The sequence below is a fragment of the Hyla sarda genome, chromosome 5 (genome assembly GCF_029499605.1).
Source record: "Hyla sarda isolate aHylSar1 chromosome 5, aHylSar1.hap1, whole genome shotgun sequence".
Lineage (NCBI taxonomy): Eukaryota > Metazoa > Chordata > Amphibia > Anura > Hylidae > Hyla > Hyla sarda.
In genome coordinates, this window is record NC_079193.1 from 22,193,041 (window position 1) to 22,208,186 (window position 15,146).

At 44.0% G+C, this 15,146-nt stretch overlaps 2 protein-coding genes across 3 annotated transcripts in view; one reads left to right on the plus strand and one right to left on the minus strand.

Annotated features, from left to right (window-relative positions):
- Positions 1-4,702, minus strand: part of PPP1R9A (protein phosphatase 1 regulatory subunit 9A) — a 325,401-nt gene extending 320,699 nt beyond the window's left edge. The window contains exon 1 of the mRNA XM_056518981.1: positions 4,422-4,702. The gene's annotated coding sequence lies outside the window, so the exon portion shown is untranslated. The remainder of the gene's footprint in view (positions 1-4,421) is intronic.
- Positions 4,703-8,405: 3,703 nt separating this feature from the next.
- Positions 8,406-15,146, plus strand: part of SGCE (sarcoglycan epsilon) — a 117,308-nt gene continuing 110,567 nt past the window's right edge. The window contains exon 1 of one of the 2 annotated variants that reach the window (XM_056518994.1): positions 8,406-8,553. The gene's annotated coding sequence lies outside the window, so the exon portion shown is untranslated. The remainder of the gene's footprint in view (positions 8,554-15,146) is intronic. The other variant, XM_056518995.1, reaches the window with a different exon arrangement.

Here is a 15,146-nt window from a genome sequence, read left to right on the forward strand (position 1 = left end):
ATAATAATGATGATGATAATAATAATCATAATAATAATAATAATGATATTATAGCTGACAGAGTTCAGAGTCCAGTAACAATAATAATAATAATGATAATAATAATAATAATAATAATAATAATAATGATATTATAGCTGACAGAGTTCAGAGTCCAGTAACAATAATAATAATAATAATCATAATAATAATATTATAGCTGACAGAGTTCAGAGTCCAGTAACAATAATAATAATAATAATAATAATGATAATAATAATAATAATAATGATAATAATATTATAGCTGACAGAGTTCAGAGTCCAGTAACAATAATAATAATAATAATAATAATAATAATGATATCATAGCTGACAGAGTTCAGAGTCCAGTAACAATAATAATAATAATAATGATGATTATAATAATAATCATAATAATAATAATAATGATATTATAGCTGACAGAGTTCAGAGTCCAGTAACAATAATAATAATAATAATGATGATGATAATAATAATCATAATAATAATAATAATAATGATATTATAGCTGACAGAGTTCAGAGTCCAGTAACAATAATAATAATAATAATAATAATCATAATAATAATATTATAGCTGACAGAGTTCAGAGTCCAGTAAGGCTGCATTCACATCTCGTTTTTGCAATACGGGTCCCGTATCCCGTTTCGGTACAAAAAAGTCTCCAAACCGGACCGAAACGTATGCAACTGTATATGCCTCCTTGCGTTTTTAAACCGTATACAGTTTGAAAACGGATGTCCGTTTGCATACGTTCTAATACGTTTTCCTTGAAAAAAAAAAACGGATACGGTTTTATGTTTGTCAACATTTTAAATAAAGTTATTTTTTTATTGAATTTCCCCCCAAAAAATAATAATAATAATAATAATTTAAAACAGTATTGTGCAAACCGGATGTAACTGTACACACATACGGTACAATGCGGTTACTATAGAACTCCATTTTAAAATAACCGTATACAGGTTGGATACGGTTTTTGACCGGGACACAAAACAGAAGTAGACTACGGTTTGGTATACCGTTAAAAACCGTATAAACCCGTAAATGATGCAAAACGTACACAACCTGATGCTACGGTTGGCATACGGTTTACAATGAAATGTCTATATATATACGGTTTGCAATACGGTTCGATACGTTTTTTTCAATGAAACCAGATACGGCAACCGTATTGCATAAAAGAGATGTGAATGCAGCCTAACAATAATAATAATAATAATAATAATGATATTATAGCTGACAGAGTTCAGAGTCCAGTAACAATAATGATGATGATGATAATAATAATACTATTATAGCTGACAGAATTCAGTGTCCAGTGGGTGGTCTTGGTGATTGGATCAGAAAAATCTCTCTAGTCCTGGCGCTTCTCCCAATAAAGTAGAATTTTTACTCTCTCATCATTCATAAATACAGTGATAAGCAGCAATCAACGCGTTTCGAGCTCAGACGGAGCTCTTTCTCAAGATGTGCAGGTGCTACCACTCACTGATTAGGACCGCCCACTGGACCCCTAAGCCCAGAAATAAGCATAGGTTATGGGGGTATTAAGATGACCTGTGGTTTAGGCAGAATGTAAGTGATATCAGGTTCCTCTTAAGGCCATGGCAGAAATTTTGTGGAATGTTGGGAAACCTAGGCGGACATTCTGTAAATAGTGGGTACCGGCTGGAAAATACTGGCGCAAGGGCAGCTTGGAAATGCATAAACGCCAATGCATTTCCAAATGGATTCTGCGAAAAGAATTGACATGTCAATTCTTTCAGCGAACACTTCAATCGGGAAATTCTGCTGTGTGCACGGTGCAGTAGAATCCCATTAAAAGCAATAGGACTCTGCTGCAACAGAGTTTCTGAGCAGAATTTTACCACCTGATTTTGCTCGGAAATTCCAAAGTGTGAAAGTAACTTGACCCCTGAGTGTATGTTCACACAGCCGAAAATGTTTGGAATGTTCCGTACATTTGACTAATCCGGCGGGTGCTGGGCCCGCTAAGCGATGCGCCATCTCATAGATGGCAATGTATTCTCTTGCGAAATCCGCAGAAAGAATAGACATGTCTATTCTTTCTGCGGACCCCTGAATTTTTGTCGCCAAAATTCCACCTCGTGCACAGTTCAGCAGAATCCCATTGAAATCAATGGAACTCTGCTGCAGTGGAATTCCCGAGCAGAATTTTCCTGCAGAATTCTGCTCGGAAATTCTGCCATGTGAACATCGCCTTAGAAAGGAAAAATGACTAATGATAACATAAAAAGTATCAAAACTTTTCAACTGATACAAAGTAAATAAAGTAGTTTGAATATTGAATTCTGTAGAGAAAAAAGACATTCCCATCCAAAGGATAGGGGATATATGGTGGTCATGGGTGTTGCGCTGATAGTGTAGGGTATATTGGTGTTAACCTTTAATTGTCGTGACGCCAGGGTGAGGTTTCCTCAATGTAATAGTTCTACCGCCAACCGTCCCACAAACGGCAGGGAGAAATAACGGAATGTCCACAGCAGATTTTATGAAGCAGACTTGAAGTAACTTTACCGTATATTTTATGCAACGGCGTGGAACATAACAGTCTTTGAGAGAGAGAACCGGGGTACAGGTTCCTCACAGGTTGGCTGGGACTCGATTTGGATTTGTAGTAGTCACCCAGGATTCAGTAGATTGAGCTTAGATAACTCACGGTTTTGTGGCTGCTAGGTATTAGGCTTCAGGCCTAGCTTGAATTGATGCTGATGAGATGATGATGTGCTTGCTTTCATGTACAGGTCTCAAGAGAGAGAATTTAGTTGCTGCAGCCCCTTATATATTAAGGGAGTGGGATAAAGCTCATTGGTCAGCAGAACCTGTCAGTCCTGACCCAGTGAACTCTGGGTATCACATGACCCAAATGTCCTTAAACCATAATACAATTTAATTAAAGGCACGTGATCTCTAAGGTCCTATACAGAAGGTATTCCTATATAACATATTAAATATATACCGTATTTTTCGCCCTATAGAACGCACCGGCAGATAAGACGCACCCAATTTTAAAGGTGCAAAATCTAGAAAAAAAAGATTCTGAACCCAACAGTGATCTTCAACCTGCGGACCTCCAGATGTTGCAAAACTACAACTCCCATGCTGGGAGTTGTAGTTTTGCAACATCTGGAGGTCCGCAGGTTGAAGACCACTCGTATAGGAGGTAATACTCACGTGTCCTCGCCGCTCCGGACCCGTCACCGCTGCCCTGGATGTCGCTCCATCGCTGTTGCCGCGTCCCCGTGGTGTCCCCGACACTCCGGACGTCTTCTTCCCTGGGATCCACGCTCTCCGTCGCCGTCATCACGTCGCTACGCACGCCGCTCCTATTGGATGACGGGACGGCGAGCGCGGCGACGTGATGACAACGAAGGAGAGCGCCGGCCAAGCAGGGGATCCCGGCACGGAGCAGACACCGAGGAGGCAGGTAAGGTCCCTCCCGGTGTCCTGTAAGCTGTTCGGGACGCCGCGATTTCACCGCGGCGGTCCCGAACAGCCCAACTGAGCAGCCGGGTTAGTGTCACTTTCGCTTCAGATGCGGCGGTCAGTTTTGATCGCCGCATCTGAAGGGTTAGTACAGGGCATTACCGCGATCGGTGATGTCCTGTATTAGTCGCGGGTCCCGGCCGTTGATGGCCGCAGGGACCGCCGCGATAGGTGTGTATTCACCATATAAGACGCACCAATTTTTCCCCCCCAGTTTTGGGGAAGAAAAAGTGCATGTTATATGGCAAAAAATACGGTATATAAATACATTAAATAGCATTTATATGAGGCGACTAGGGGTTAGCCCTACAGGAGAGCCCTATTGACATGGAGGGACTCTGGCTGAGGGGACTTTAGACAAAGGGACAGGACCAGGTCACCACAGATACGTTATAGATCGCGGGGGTCCCAGCTCTCGTACCCCATGATCTCCAGAACGGGGCCCCGGCAGGGGCATGCTGACCCCCGCAGGGAGCGCCCCCCGACACACCCCCTCCATGTATCCCATATAGATACATGGAGGGGTGTGTTGGCCGCAGGGGGTCGGAACGGCCACTTCTAACAGACTGCCGGGGCCCCATATAGGAGATCGCCAAGGGGGTCCCAGGGCTCGGACCCCTGTGATCTATAATAGGATAAGGGGATAAGTCATTTTTCACTGCACTACTCCTTTAAAAAAGGCGGAATTCCTGCATCTGAAGGGCCTTTGGGATCCGCATGTTTATGGAGGGAGAGAACAATATCAGGAGACATCTGCTATTCTGCTTACAAAGGGGAAGATATTGTTAGCGCCTATTAACACTTGCGGAAAAAAAAGCCAGAATCAAAGGCAGGAGAGATCAGAGAGCGCAGTGAAGCTGCTTATAAAGCAGGATAGGGCAGCCTCACCCTGGGCACCAGGCTTCTTCTGAAGGGCGGCAGGTCATCCCTGTACCGCGCAGCAATCCGATACATCTGCAGTCACAAGCTGGAAGGCGGCTTCACCGCAAACTTTACAGCTTTCGAGAGATAAGTCGATGAATATTTATGATGTTTCGGGGACACGGTCACAATAGTTACTTTATATTCTTTGATTGAAATGTGAGCGTTCTCTTATGTCCCTGACTGTAACTTTTTTCATACTCAGCATGGCAGCACTTTCTGGGCCTTGTGCTGATGTAATAGGGCATCTGAACAAAGAGGAAATTGTAACAAAAAGTTCCTTTAAAGGGGCACTCCGGTGGAAAACTTTTTTTTTTTTTTTAAATCAACTGGTGCCAGAAAGTTAAACATATTTGTAAATAACTTCTATTAAAAAATCTTAATCCTTCCAGTACTTATTAGCTGCTGAATACTACAGAGGAAATTCTTTTCTTTTTGTAACACAGAGCTCTCTGCTGACACCATGACTACATTGCTCTCTGCTGACATCTCTGCCCATTTTAGAAACTGTCCAGAGCAGCATATGTTTTCCATGGGGATTTTCTGGACAGTTCTTAAAATGGACAGAGATGTCAGCAGAGAGCACTGTGCTCGTGATGTCAGCAGAGAGCTCTGTGTTCCAAAATGAAAAGAATTTCCTCTGTAGTATTCAGCAGCTGATAAGTACTGGAAGGATTAAGATTTTTTTAATAGAAGTAATTTACAAATCTGTTTAACTTTCTGGCACCAGTTGGTTTAAAAAAAAAGTTTTCCACCGGAGTACCCCTTTAATCCCGGTCCAGCGCAGTCACCGTCAAATAACTTAGTGTTCATTCTTAAAGGGGTACTCCACTGCACCAGCGTTTGGAACATGCACCAGCTGGGTTTGGGGGGGTTGCGATGTCACGGCCATGCCTCTCATGACGCCACGCCCCCTCAATGCAAGCCAATGGGAGGGGGCGTGGCGGTTGCCACACCCCCTCCCATTGACTTGCATTGAGGGGCGTGACCATGACATCATGACCCCCGCAATGTTCTGGACGCTGCGGTAGTGAAGTACCCCTTTAAGGCTTCCGTCAACAAACTGCAGCGGCAAACATGGCTCGCAGCCTGCAGAATCTTATTTTACATGGAGAAATTTCTTTAGGGGTCCGTTCACACAGGCATATTTTGTTGCAGATTTTCTGCTGCTTATTTTATCATTGACCAAACAGCAAAAACATAAGAAGCAGAAACACTGCACCAAAATCTGCAGCAATATACGCCTGTGTGAAAGGACCCTTAATCTGGAATCTAGTCTGCTAAACTACTGTTCACTTCTTTTACTGTTATATGTTACTCAGTACCTAATCATGATCCGGTATATAAAATGTTTAAGTGTCTAGCACCTATATTTCTTTCACGAATACTTTGGGTCTTTTGCTCACTTGGTTTGTCATTCTGTGTTTTGGAGGAGGTGTGTCCTCACTCTGCATGACTCATCTTCCTCCCTGAGTCTGCTGTGCAGTGCTGGGTCTCTTCCTCCAATCGCTACAGGCTGCTCTGTAACCCCCTCTTGTCTGTTTTCATGCTACAGTCTGATAGGACAGGAGTGAGTACAGAGGAGTGCTAGTCCTTCCTCTAAATTACTGTTCCAGCCTGTGCTTCAGCTGGGACAAAGATGCTGCTGCAGTCAGACAGGATAATGTTCTGGATGGTATGGAGACCCCCTAGTGGTCTTTTCTTATAAGCTCTGATTTCTAAAAAAGAGGAAATAAAATTCTCTTATAAAGAATATTAGAAAGGTTAATGAGTTGCCAAGATATACAACATAAAAAAAGTTTTTGAATATGACAGTGCCCATTTAAAGCAAAAAAAAAAAAACACATTGGCCCTGATTTACTAAGAGTGTTGTGTAGTTTTCTTTGTGGGTTTTGATTCCCTACAATTTTTTTTCCACGGTATTTGCTAAGGTTTCCCTACATTGTGTACTTTTCCCTACATTTTGCTTATTTTTACACATGCTTTGATCTGTAGGGTTTTCCTCAGCTTAAAAAACACTAAATTTTCTGTGGAAACTTTAGTAAATATGTCATTTTTTGTGAAAATGTCGGGGACATGCCCCTTTTCGGTGGCCATGCCCCTGTTTCCAGATGACCACACCCCCCTTTTCGAATTTCCTCAGTAAAATGGAGAGTTTGCCGGGGTTTTCAATTCTGGCACAAATTCTGGCGCACAACGAGACAAAACACGTCGGGTTGACAATAGTAAATCAGGGTCATTACAGTTGATTTCAGGGGAAATGCTACAGAGCTATAACTTTGTCACTGAGTCCCCCAAGCTTCACAGAAAGTCAAAGACCCTGCTCTCCTGGAATTCAATGCAACCAGCAAACAAATAGAGTGTGTGGTAGAGGGTGTGATGTAGGGCAGATGGAATTACCCAAGAGGCAGATGGCATTAACCCCTTGAATTCGTGACGCCAGGGCGTGGTTTATCCTCAATACCACCTGAAGGTATACCGCTGGACCCTGGGCTAGGCACAGGGGGGGGGCAATCATGACTCTGACGCCAAGTTACGGACAATGGTAGCTTTACTGAGGTTAGACCGGTGGAAAAGTCTATACAGTTCAGCCAGGACCCACGAAGGTGACCAGTGACGCAGAGACCTTAAGGGCTTCCTGTGACTTTTAGTAGATGGGGTCAATTTAATGCAGACCACGCTGACTTGACAAATGATGACTATGACTGACTTGACTGGTGACTGACAATACTGAGACTGTGGTTACTTGTAGCTTGTGGTTGTAGACTGGACTTGAGGCCTCCTATGACTCTGGACACACACTTAGGCTCGACTTGACCGAAAGAGAGCGAGCTATTTCCTCCCAGGGCTTTTATAGGGGAGGCTTGCAGGGGACCTATAGGTCACCCTTGAGTCACCTGGTCACTGATAGCTGATAGGTAACAATCACATGACAACATTCTTAAAGTCATAACACCTTTACATATGTAACACAGGGATAACACATAATGACAATAAAACAAGTGCAGAGGAGGCCCAGGGGACACTGCAGGAGGCTGCCTGACAGGGCAGCAAGGGTACGGGGTAACACGTCCCGTACTGGAACAAAGCAGGAAGGGTCGGCACTCGGGTGTATGGCGGTGCTCGCGGAAAGCTGGATACTTGAAAGTTAAAGAAATTCCGGCACTCGCTAAATGCTTTTGCAGGTAGTAACGTGTTTTAACACACAGTGCAAGCCACAGATATGTTAACGCGTTTCGACCAATGCCTTTCTCAGACTGATAGTCAGTCTGAGAAGGGCATTGGCCGAAACGCATTAATATATCTGTGACTGGCACCGTGTGACTAAAACACGCTACTACTTGCAAAAGCATTTAGCGAGTGCCGGGATTTCTTTACCTTTCACAACTCCCGTACTGGGCCACCACAAGTGTGAATGGACCGGCACTCTCCCGCATTTACACAATAGTTAGCCTTCCCCTAATATCAAACACCGTTCAGCTCCCTCGTGTTCAGCCTATGAAATAGTAAACAAGTATACAATGCAGAAATGGTTGAAGGAATAAACCCAATGGTTGGCACTCACCAGGTAAACCTTTATAATTCAACGCATAAAGTGGGAGATTTATCAAAACCTGTGCAAAGGAAAAGTTGCCCAGTTGCCCATAGCAACCAATCAGATCGCTTCTTTCATTTTTAACAAGGCCTCTGCAAAATGAAAGAAGCGATCTGATTGGTTGCTATGGGCAACTGGGCAACTTTTCCTCTGCACAGGTTTTGATAAATCTCCCCCATTATATAGGGGGAGATTTACCAAAACCTGTGCAGAGTAAAAGTTGCCCAGTTGCCCATAGCAACCAATCAGATCGCTTCTTTCATTTTCAAAAGGGCCTGTGGAAAATGAAAGAAGCGATCTGATTGGTTGCTATGGGCAACTAGGCAACTTTTCCTTTGCGCAGGTTTTGATAAATCTCCCCCTATATAGTGTTTTATCTTATGTGTTCCTGGTGAGTGTCGTCCATTGAATGTAATATAATGGTGGAACTATGCAGCCTGACAGAGAAATGATAACAGAAGACATGAGGTATTGCAGCGGGAATAACATTTCTTCATTAATCTGGTGAGTATGTAATGATTAACTCACAATACAGGAGTCTGACAATGGGTACACGCTATGAAGTCTTTGGGGTGTGCCCAGGAAAGAGTAGTAAAGATTCGTCATATAGGCAAAACACTGTAGGTTTACCTATATACTGCGAGACTATTAGGCTAGGTTCACACTGTGGAATTTCTGGGCCTAATTTCTGCCGGAGATCGAGTTGGCAGCACTAGGACCGCGTGGACTACATTGCCGGCCCCATAGATGGCAATGCATTTCTGAGCAGATCTCCCAAAAGATCCACCCAGAAATGCATTGCAGTCTATGGGAGCCTCAATGCAGTGTGCTCGGTGATGGTCCTAGTGCCGCCTGCTCATTCTCTGGCAGAAATTCTGCAGTGTGAACCTAGCCTAAGGGCCTATTGAAACGGCAGAATTCCACCTCAAATGAAAGCCCAATACACTTCTATGGGATTCCGCACTCCCATTGACACTTCTGAAATTCCGCTTGCGGAATTCCGCTAGCGGAATTCCGCAAGTGGAATTTCAGAAGTGTCAATGGGAGTGCGGAATCCCATAGAAGTGTATTAAAGGACATCTGCAGCGTTACAAACACTTATCCCCTATCCTCAAGATAGGGGATAAGTGTTTGATCGCGGGGGGGTCCAAACGCTGGGGCCCCCGGCGATCTCCTGTACGGGGACGCGGCTCTCCCGTGCAGGGGGCCATCTCCATACATCTCTATGGGAGAGGCCGGGAGGCAGCATTCGTTCCTCCCCGCATCCCCCATAGAACTGTATGGGGACGGGGAGGAGACGGGGCGTCACCGTCGACCTCTAGGTCGACGCTACGTCACCACGAGCGCTTATGGCGGCACCCCGTTAGGGAGATCGGGGGGGGGGGGGGGGTCCCAGCGGTCGGACCCCCCGCGATCAAACACTTATCCCCTATCCTGTGGATAGGGGATAAGTGTAATGCCGCTGCAGTTGTCCTTTAAAGGGGTACTCCCCTGGAAAACATTATTATTTTTTTAAATCAACTGGTGCCAGAAAGTTAAACAGCTTTGTAAATGATTTCTCTTAAAAAATCGTAATCCTTCCAGTACTTATCAGCTGTTGTATGTTCTTTTCTTTTTGAATTTCCTTTCTTGTCTGACTACAGTGTTCTCTGCTGACACCTCTGTCCATTTTAGGAACTGTCCAGAGGAGGAGAGGTTTGCTATGGGGATTTGCTCCTACTCTGGACAGTTCCTGACATGGACAGAGGTGTCAGCAGAGAGCACTGTGGTCAGACAGAAAGGAAATTCGAAAAGAAAAGAACTTCCTGTGGAGCATACAGAAGCTGATAAGTATTGGAAGGATTAAGATTTTTAAATAGAAGTAATTTGCAAATCTGTTTAACTTTCTGGCACCAGTTGATTTAAAAAAAAATAAATTTCCCAGTGGAGTACCCCTTTAAGCTTTCATTTGAGGCAGAATTCCGCCATGTGAATAGGAGATACACTACATATATTCTACCCGGAATTATTTCAGAGCAGAATTCGCTTTCAGTAGAATCCAATGGATCTCAATAGTATTCTGCTGCTCAGTGCACACTACAGAAGATCCGTAGCAGAACTTTCGGCCTGGATCCGAATTCCGCCCAAAGAATGAACATGGTAGTGGAATTAGTCAATGGGTCTTTGCTTTCTGCCGAATATATCCCCTGTAAAATTCTACACTTGGCAGAATTTCCGCAGCAGATGTTTCTGCTGCGGAAATCCTGATTCCAGAATCCTCAGAAAGAATAAACGTGTCTTTTCATAATAATAATTATTATTATTTTATTTATATACTGCGGAATCTGCATGGAAATGCATTGCTGTCTACCAAGTGGTGCATTTCCGAGCGTTCCTAGCGCCAGCATTTTCTGTGGGCGCTCCATTGTCTGCTGAATGTCCACACAGAGATTTTTCGTGCAGACATTCCCTTGTCTGAACATAGCCTTAGTGTGCATAAGCCCTCAGGCCATGGCCACATGGCGGAATTTCCGTGCAGAATTCCGCAGAAGACTTTTGCCAAAAATTCAGCTGAAATTTACTGCCCATTTATTTCAATGAGATTCCGCTGTCTCATCTGCACAGCGGAATTTCTGCAGCAGCAATTCCACCACAAAAATTCAGCATTCCACAAAATTTAAAGTTCTGTCTCTAAATTTTGAGGAATTGGGGACAGCGGGGAGGCAGCATTTGTGCCGAACTGTATGTGGAGGGGGTGTACCGTCCACCTCAGAGAGGTTGACACTACACGCATTAGCTGCTCTCATAGAGCGGCAATGCTGGGCCCCGTTTGGGAGATCGCGGGGGGTCCGACTACTGGGACACTCATGTCCTATCCCGTGGATAGGGGATAAGTTGTATTTTGCTGCAGATGTCCTTTAAGTTATATATATTGAAGTGATAATCCAATTAAAAGGGGTATTCAAGGGAAAAAAATGTATACATCAATTGGCTCCAGAAAGCTAAACAGATTTGTAAATTACTTCTATTAAAAAATCTTAATCCTTCTAATAATTATCAGCTGCTGAAGTTGAGTTGTTCTTTTCTGTCTGGCAACAGTGCTCTCCGCTGACATCTCTGCTTGTCTCGGGAACTGCACAGAGTAGAAGAGGTTTGCTATGGGGATTTGCTTCTACTCTGGACAGTTCCCGAGACACGTGTCATCATAGAGAACATAAACAGAAAAGAACAACTCAACTTCCGCAGCTCCTAATTACTGAAAGAATTTAGATTTTTTAATAGGAGTAATTTACAAATCTGTCTAACTTTCTGGAGCCAATTGATATATATAAAAGAAAGTTTTTTCCTGGATAACCCCTTTAAATACAATTTTCTGATACTGGAATACCCCCTTTAAAATATATCCTAGCAATATATCATCAATGCCTGTTCTAAGAGAACCCCCTTTATTACATTTCATAAAAATGAGGTAAAGAGGGGCAAGATCTCTATATAAATAATTTTTTAAAAAGGTGCAGTGTTCGACATGCGCCATTTGGGCGGAAAGCCGGCGCCCCGTATGGGAAATCTATAACTTAGGATAGGGGATACGTTTTTATATCCCGTTGTACTCCTTTAAACATCACAACTCCTGATCTGGTTTAGGTTAAAAGTCTCATACAGCTGTTAAGGGACAATGGTACCCCCTGGTGGTCATAGGTTGCACACCACTATGATTTAAAGGGTAACTCCACCTAAAACAAATAAACAGATTTTTGGTTGAGTTACCTATAGGGGTTGTGTTCCATAATTCCCAAAGTAAGTATACTGTACAAGAAAACCTATGTACGGGGGCTGTAGATATTGGGGGCCCTCAGAATTTTTTCCTCTGGTGGGCAAAGATACAGAGGTCAACATGGTCTATCAGGGCATGATGGGAGTTGTATTTATACATCAGCGGGGGAGCCACAGGTTGGAGGCCACTGTTGCAAAACTCCAACTCCCAGCATGCCCGGACAGCCGTTGGCTGTCCGGGCATGCTGGGAGTTGAAGTTTTGCAATATCTGGAGGGCCCCAGTTTGAGACCAGTGCCCTAATGGGAGATTAGTGGAAATGACATATTTTACCGGTTACAAGGACCAGACTGGTGGTGGCTCTGGGTAAAGAGGAGATCCCCGCCTCACATATTGTTTCAGAAAGCAGATAATCCCCCGAAATCCCTCCGTAATGGTGGTTAATCCTCATGTCAGATTCAAAACGCATTTATCTGCCGCCATCAAAGTCTTTGTCCTGGAATTATGAAAGCTATATTTGTGAAATAAACATCCGGAAGAACCAAGCTTCTTCAGATTCCAGAGTCCTTCTTCCAGTTTTGGGTTTGAGGCTGAAGATATGAATATAATAGAATGTTAATATGAATTATTCATGCAGCACTAACCTCCTGATGAATTGCTTGATGGAAAGAGGGAATTGTTGAGGTTTACTACGGTTTTTATACAGCGCGATAGATTCACTGACCATTGATGGTCCCACGAGGAATGATATGAAATGTTATATGAATAGGAGAAACCCATAAAGAAACAACCTGTGTATATTGTCAAAAAGTATAATAAAGTAACTTACTAATATAATGTCATTAGCCATAGTGCACAGATCTTCCATATCGGCTTAGGTGTCTGGCTTGTATGCAGAAATCCTTCCCGTCTCTCCCCTCTTTTCTGATCGGGACGAGACCAGTAATGGGAATGGGGTGCTGGTTTCATTAGATAAGGCAGCAGAAAGCTGGTAAGGTTTCATTAGATAAGGCAGCAGAAAGCCTTACTCAGTCACAGAAGTTTCCATCAGAACATGCTCACTGCTGGCTGGAGCGAGCGGCCGCATAGAGTGAGGGCTCCCGCATCTCCTACTTAAATTACCCTGTATACTTGCCCTGCCTGGCTGATGTTGGCATCACTGGGGTCCCCAGTGCTGCGCGGTCCACCAGTGGTGTCCTGGGCGAATTCCGGTGTCTGTGAACAGCGCGGGCGGCTCCTGGCACGGTTGTCTTCGGGTCCCGATGGTGAGGAGGCTGGTGTCGGGCTTATATATCCTTATATGCTGATGATACTTTAGTGTATTTGGCGGATGCGGAGGCTTCTCTTCTGTCTTCAATTGACCTACTTGACCAGTTTGTCTTGATTTCGGACTTACGGGTCAACTGGGCTAAGTCTTCCCTGACTGGTTGAAAGCCTGGTCCTCGCTCCCCTTGTCCCTAGCTGGCAGGATTAATATATTTAAAATGATTTACCTTCCAAAGTTTCTTTATCTATTCCACTTAGCTCCTCTCATTCCTCCTAAGAAATATTTTAGTACGATATGTGGTGCTCTGGGATCCTTCTATTGGCATGGTAAGCCTCCCAGACTTGGTTGGGCTCTCCTCCAGGCCCCTAAAAGGCATGGCGGCCTGGCCACCCCTGGTGTCTATAACTATTTTCTTGCTTCCCAGCTGGTTTATGCAACGTGGTGGATCGACCTGGATCTTTAGATTTCTGCTACTGCCTTGGCTGGAGTGATTATGGGCTCATATGAAGCTCTTACCAACTCAATATACAGGTACCACACTCACTCCTCTTTTCTCCTTCCCTTGGGCCTAGTCCTTTCTCGGAGGCTTATCATAAATGGGTGGTGGATATCCCAGGACTTGACTGAGCGTCAATGGAAGGAGGTGGAGGGTTCTTATTACTCTACTTTAGTTAGCAGTAGAGATATGTTGATTCAATCTAGATATGTACTTAGACTGTATTATACCCCTGCTAAATTGAAGCGTATAGGTGTTTCTCCTTCGGATTTGTGTTTTAGTTGCTCCTCAGAAGTAGGTACTTTTCTGGGTGGCCATGACTGGGGCCCACGGGTCGGGTCAGCGTTATGACGAGGAGATGTCCACTGCTATCAGCAGCTGACATCTGCCGGTAATGACAGACTTCGGCGATCGCGCCGAGGTGCGTCATTTAACTGGTTAAATACCGTGATCTATACAGATACACTAAATGCCACTATTCCCTGGTGTCTATTAGTCCCATAGCCCCCTGCAATGTAATCATGGGGGGGCTATGGGTTGCTAGGGGAGCTCGAGGTCTTACCTGCTCCTCGGCATCTTCCCTGGCTCTGTTATTGCTTAGGGCTCACTTAGGCAGCCCTTAGCAATCGAGCCCAGATTTCATAGATCAATGTAATGCATTTCTGAGCGCATTCCACAGAAGAGATTAACATGTTCATTCTTTCAGTGGAGTCTGGGGGCTGGAATTTCTGTGGCGCAGTGTGGACAGAATCCCATTGAAAGCAATGAAAGGCTGCTGCACCGTATTTTCTGCAGAAGAACTCCGGAGCAGAATTCTGCTTGGCAAATATGTAGTGTGAATGGGCCCTTAGTTGTACAGTGGAATATTCACAGCAGCACAGAGGAAACTTCTGCTTCTTGTTCTTGCAGGCAGCTGCTGCAGGGGTGGAGGACGATAACATGACGCAGTTACTCCCTAATGATATTACCATTCTGAACAAATCTTCTTCCATTAGTTTTTATAGTCAGAATCACAAGGCTTGGAGTGTGCGTCTTACATAACCCCAAAGGGATCCTGCATAAAATCTGATGAGCCTTGTCTATAGGAGACGAGCAGAGTACACGGCATTGCCTGGTCTTCTACCTAAACCTTTTGGGAAAGGAAAAGCAAATATAATGTTCTCGTCCTCATATCCTGTCCTTATATCCTGTCATCATATCCCAACCTCATATCCCGTTCTAATATCTCATCCTCATATCTCATCTCATTATTCCATCCTCATATCCTGACCTCATATCCTGTCCTCATATCTCATCTTCCTATCCCATCCTCATATCCCGTCCTCATATCTTGTCCTCATATCCTGACCTCATATGCCGTCCTCATATCATATGCTGTCCTCATATCTCATCTTCATATCCTATCATCATATCCTGCCATGATATCCGTCCTTATATCTCATCTCCATATTCCGTCCTCATATCCTTCCCTCATATCCGTCCTCAAATCCTAATCTCATATCCTGTCCTTATATCTCATCTCCATATTCCCTCCTCACATCCTGACCTCATATCTTGTCCTCATATCAAATCTTCATATCCT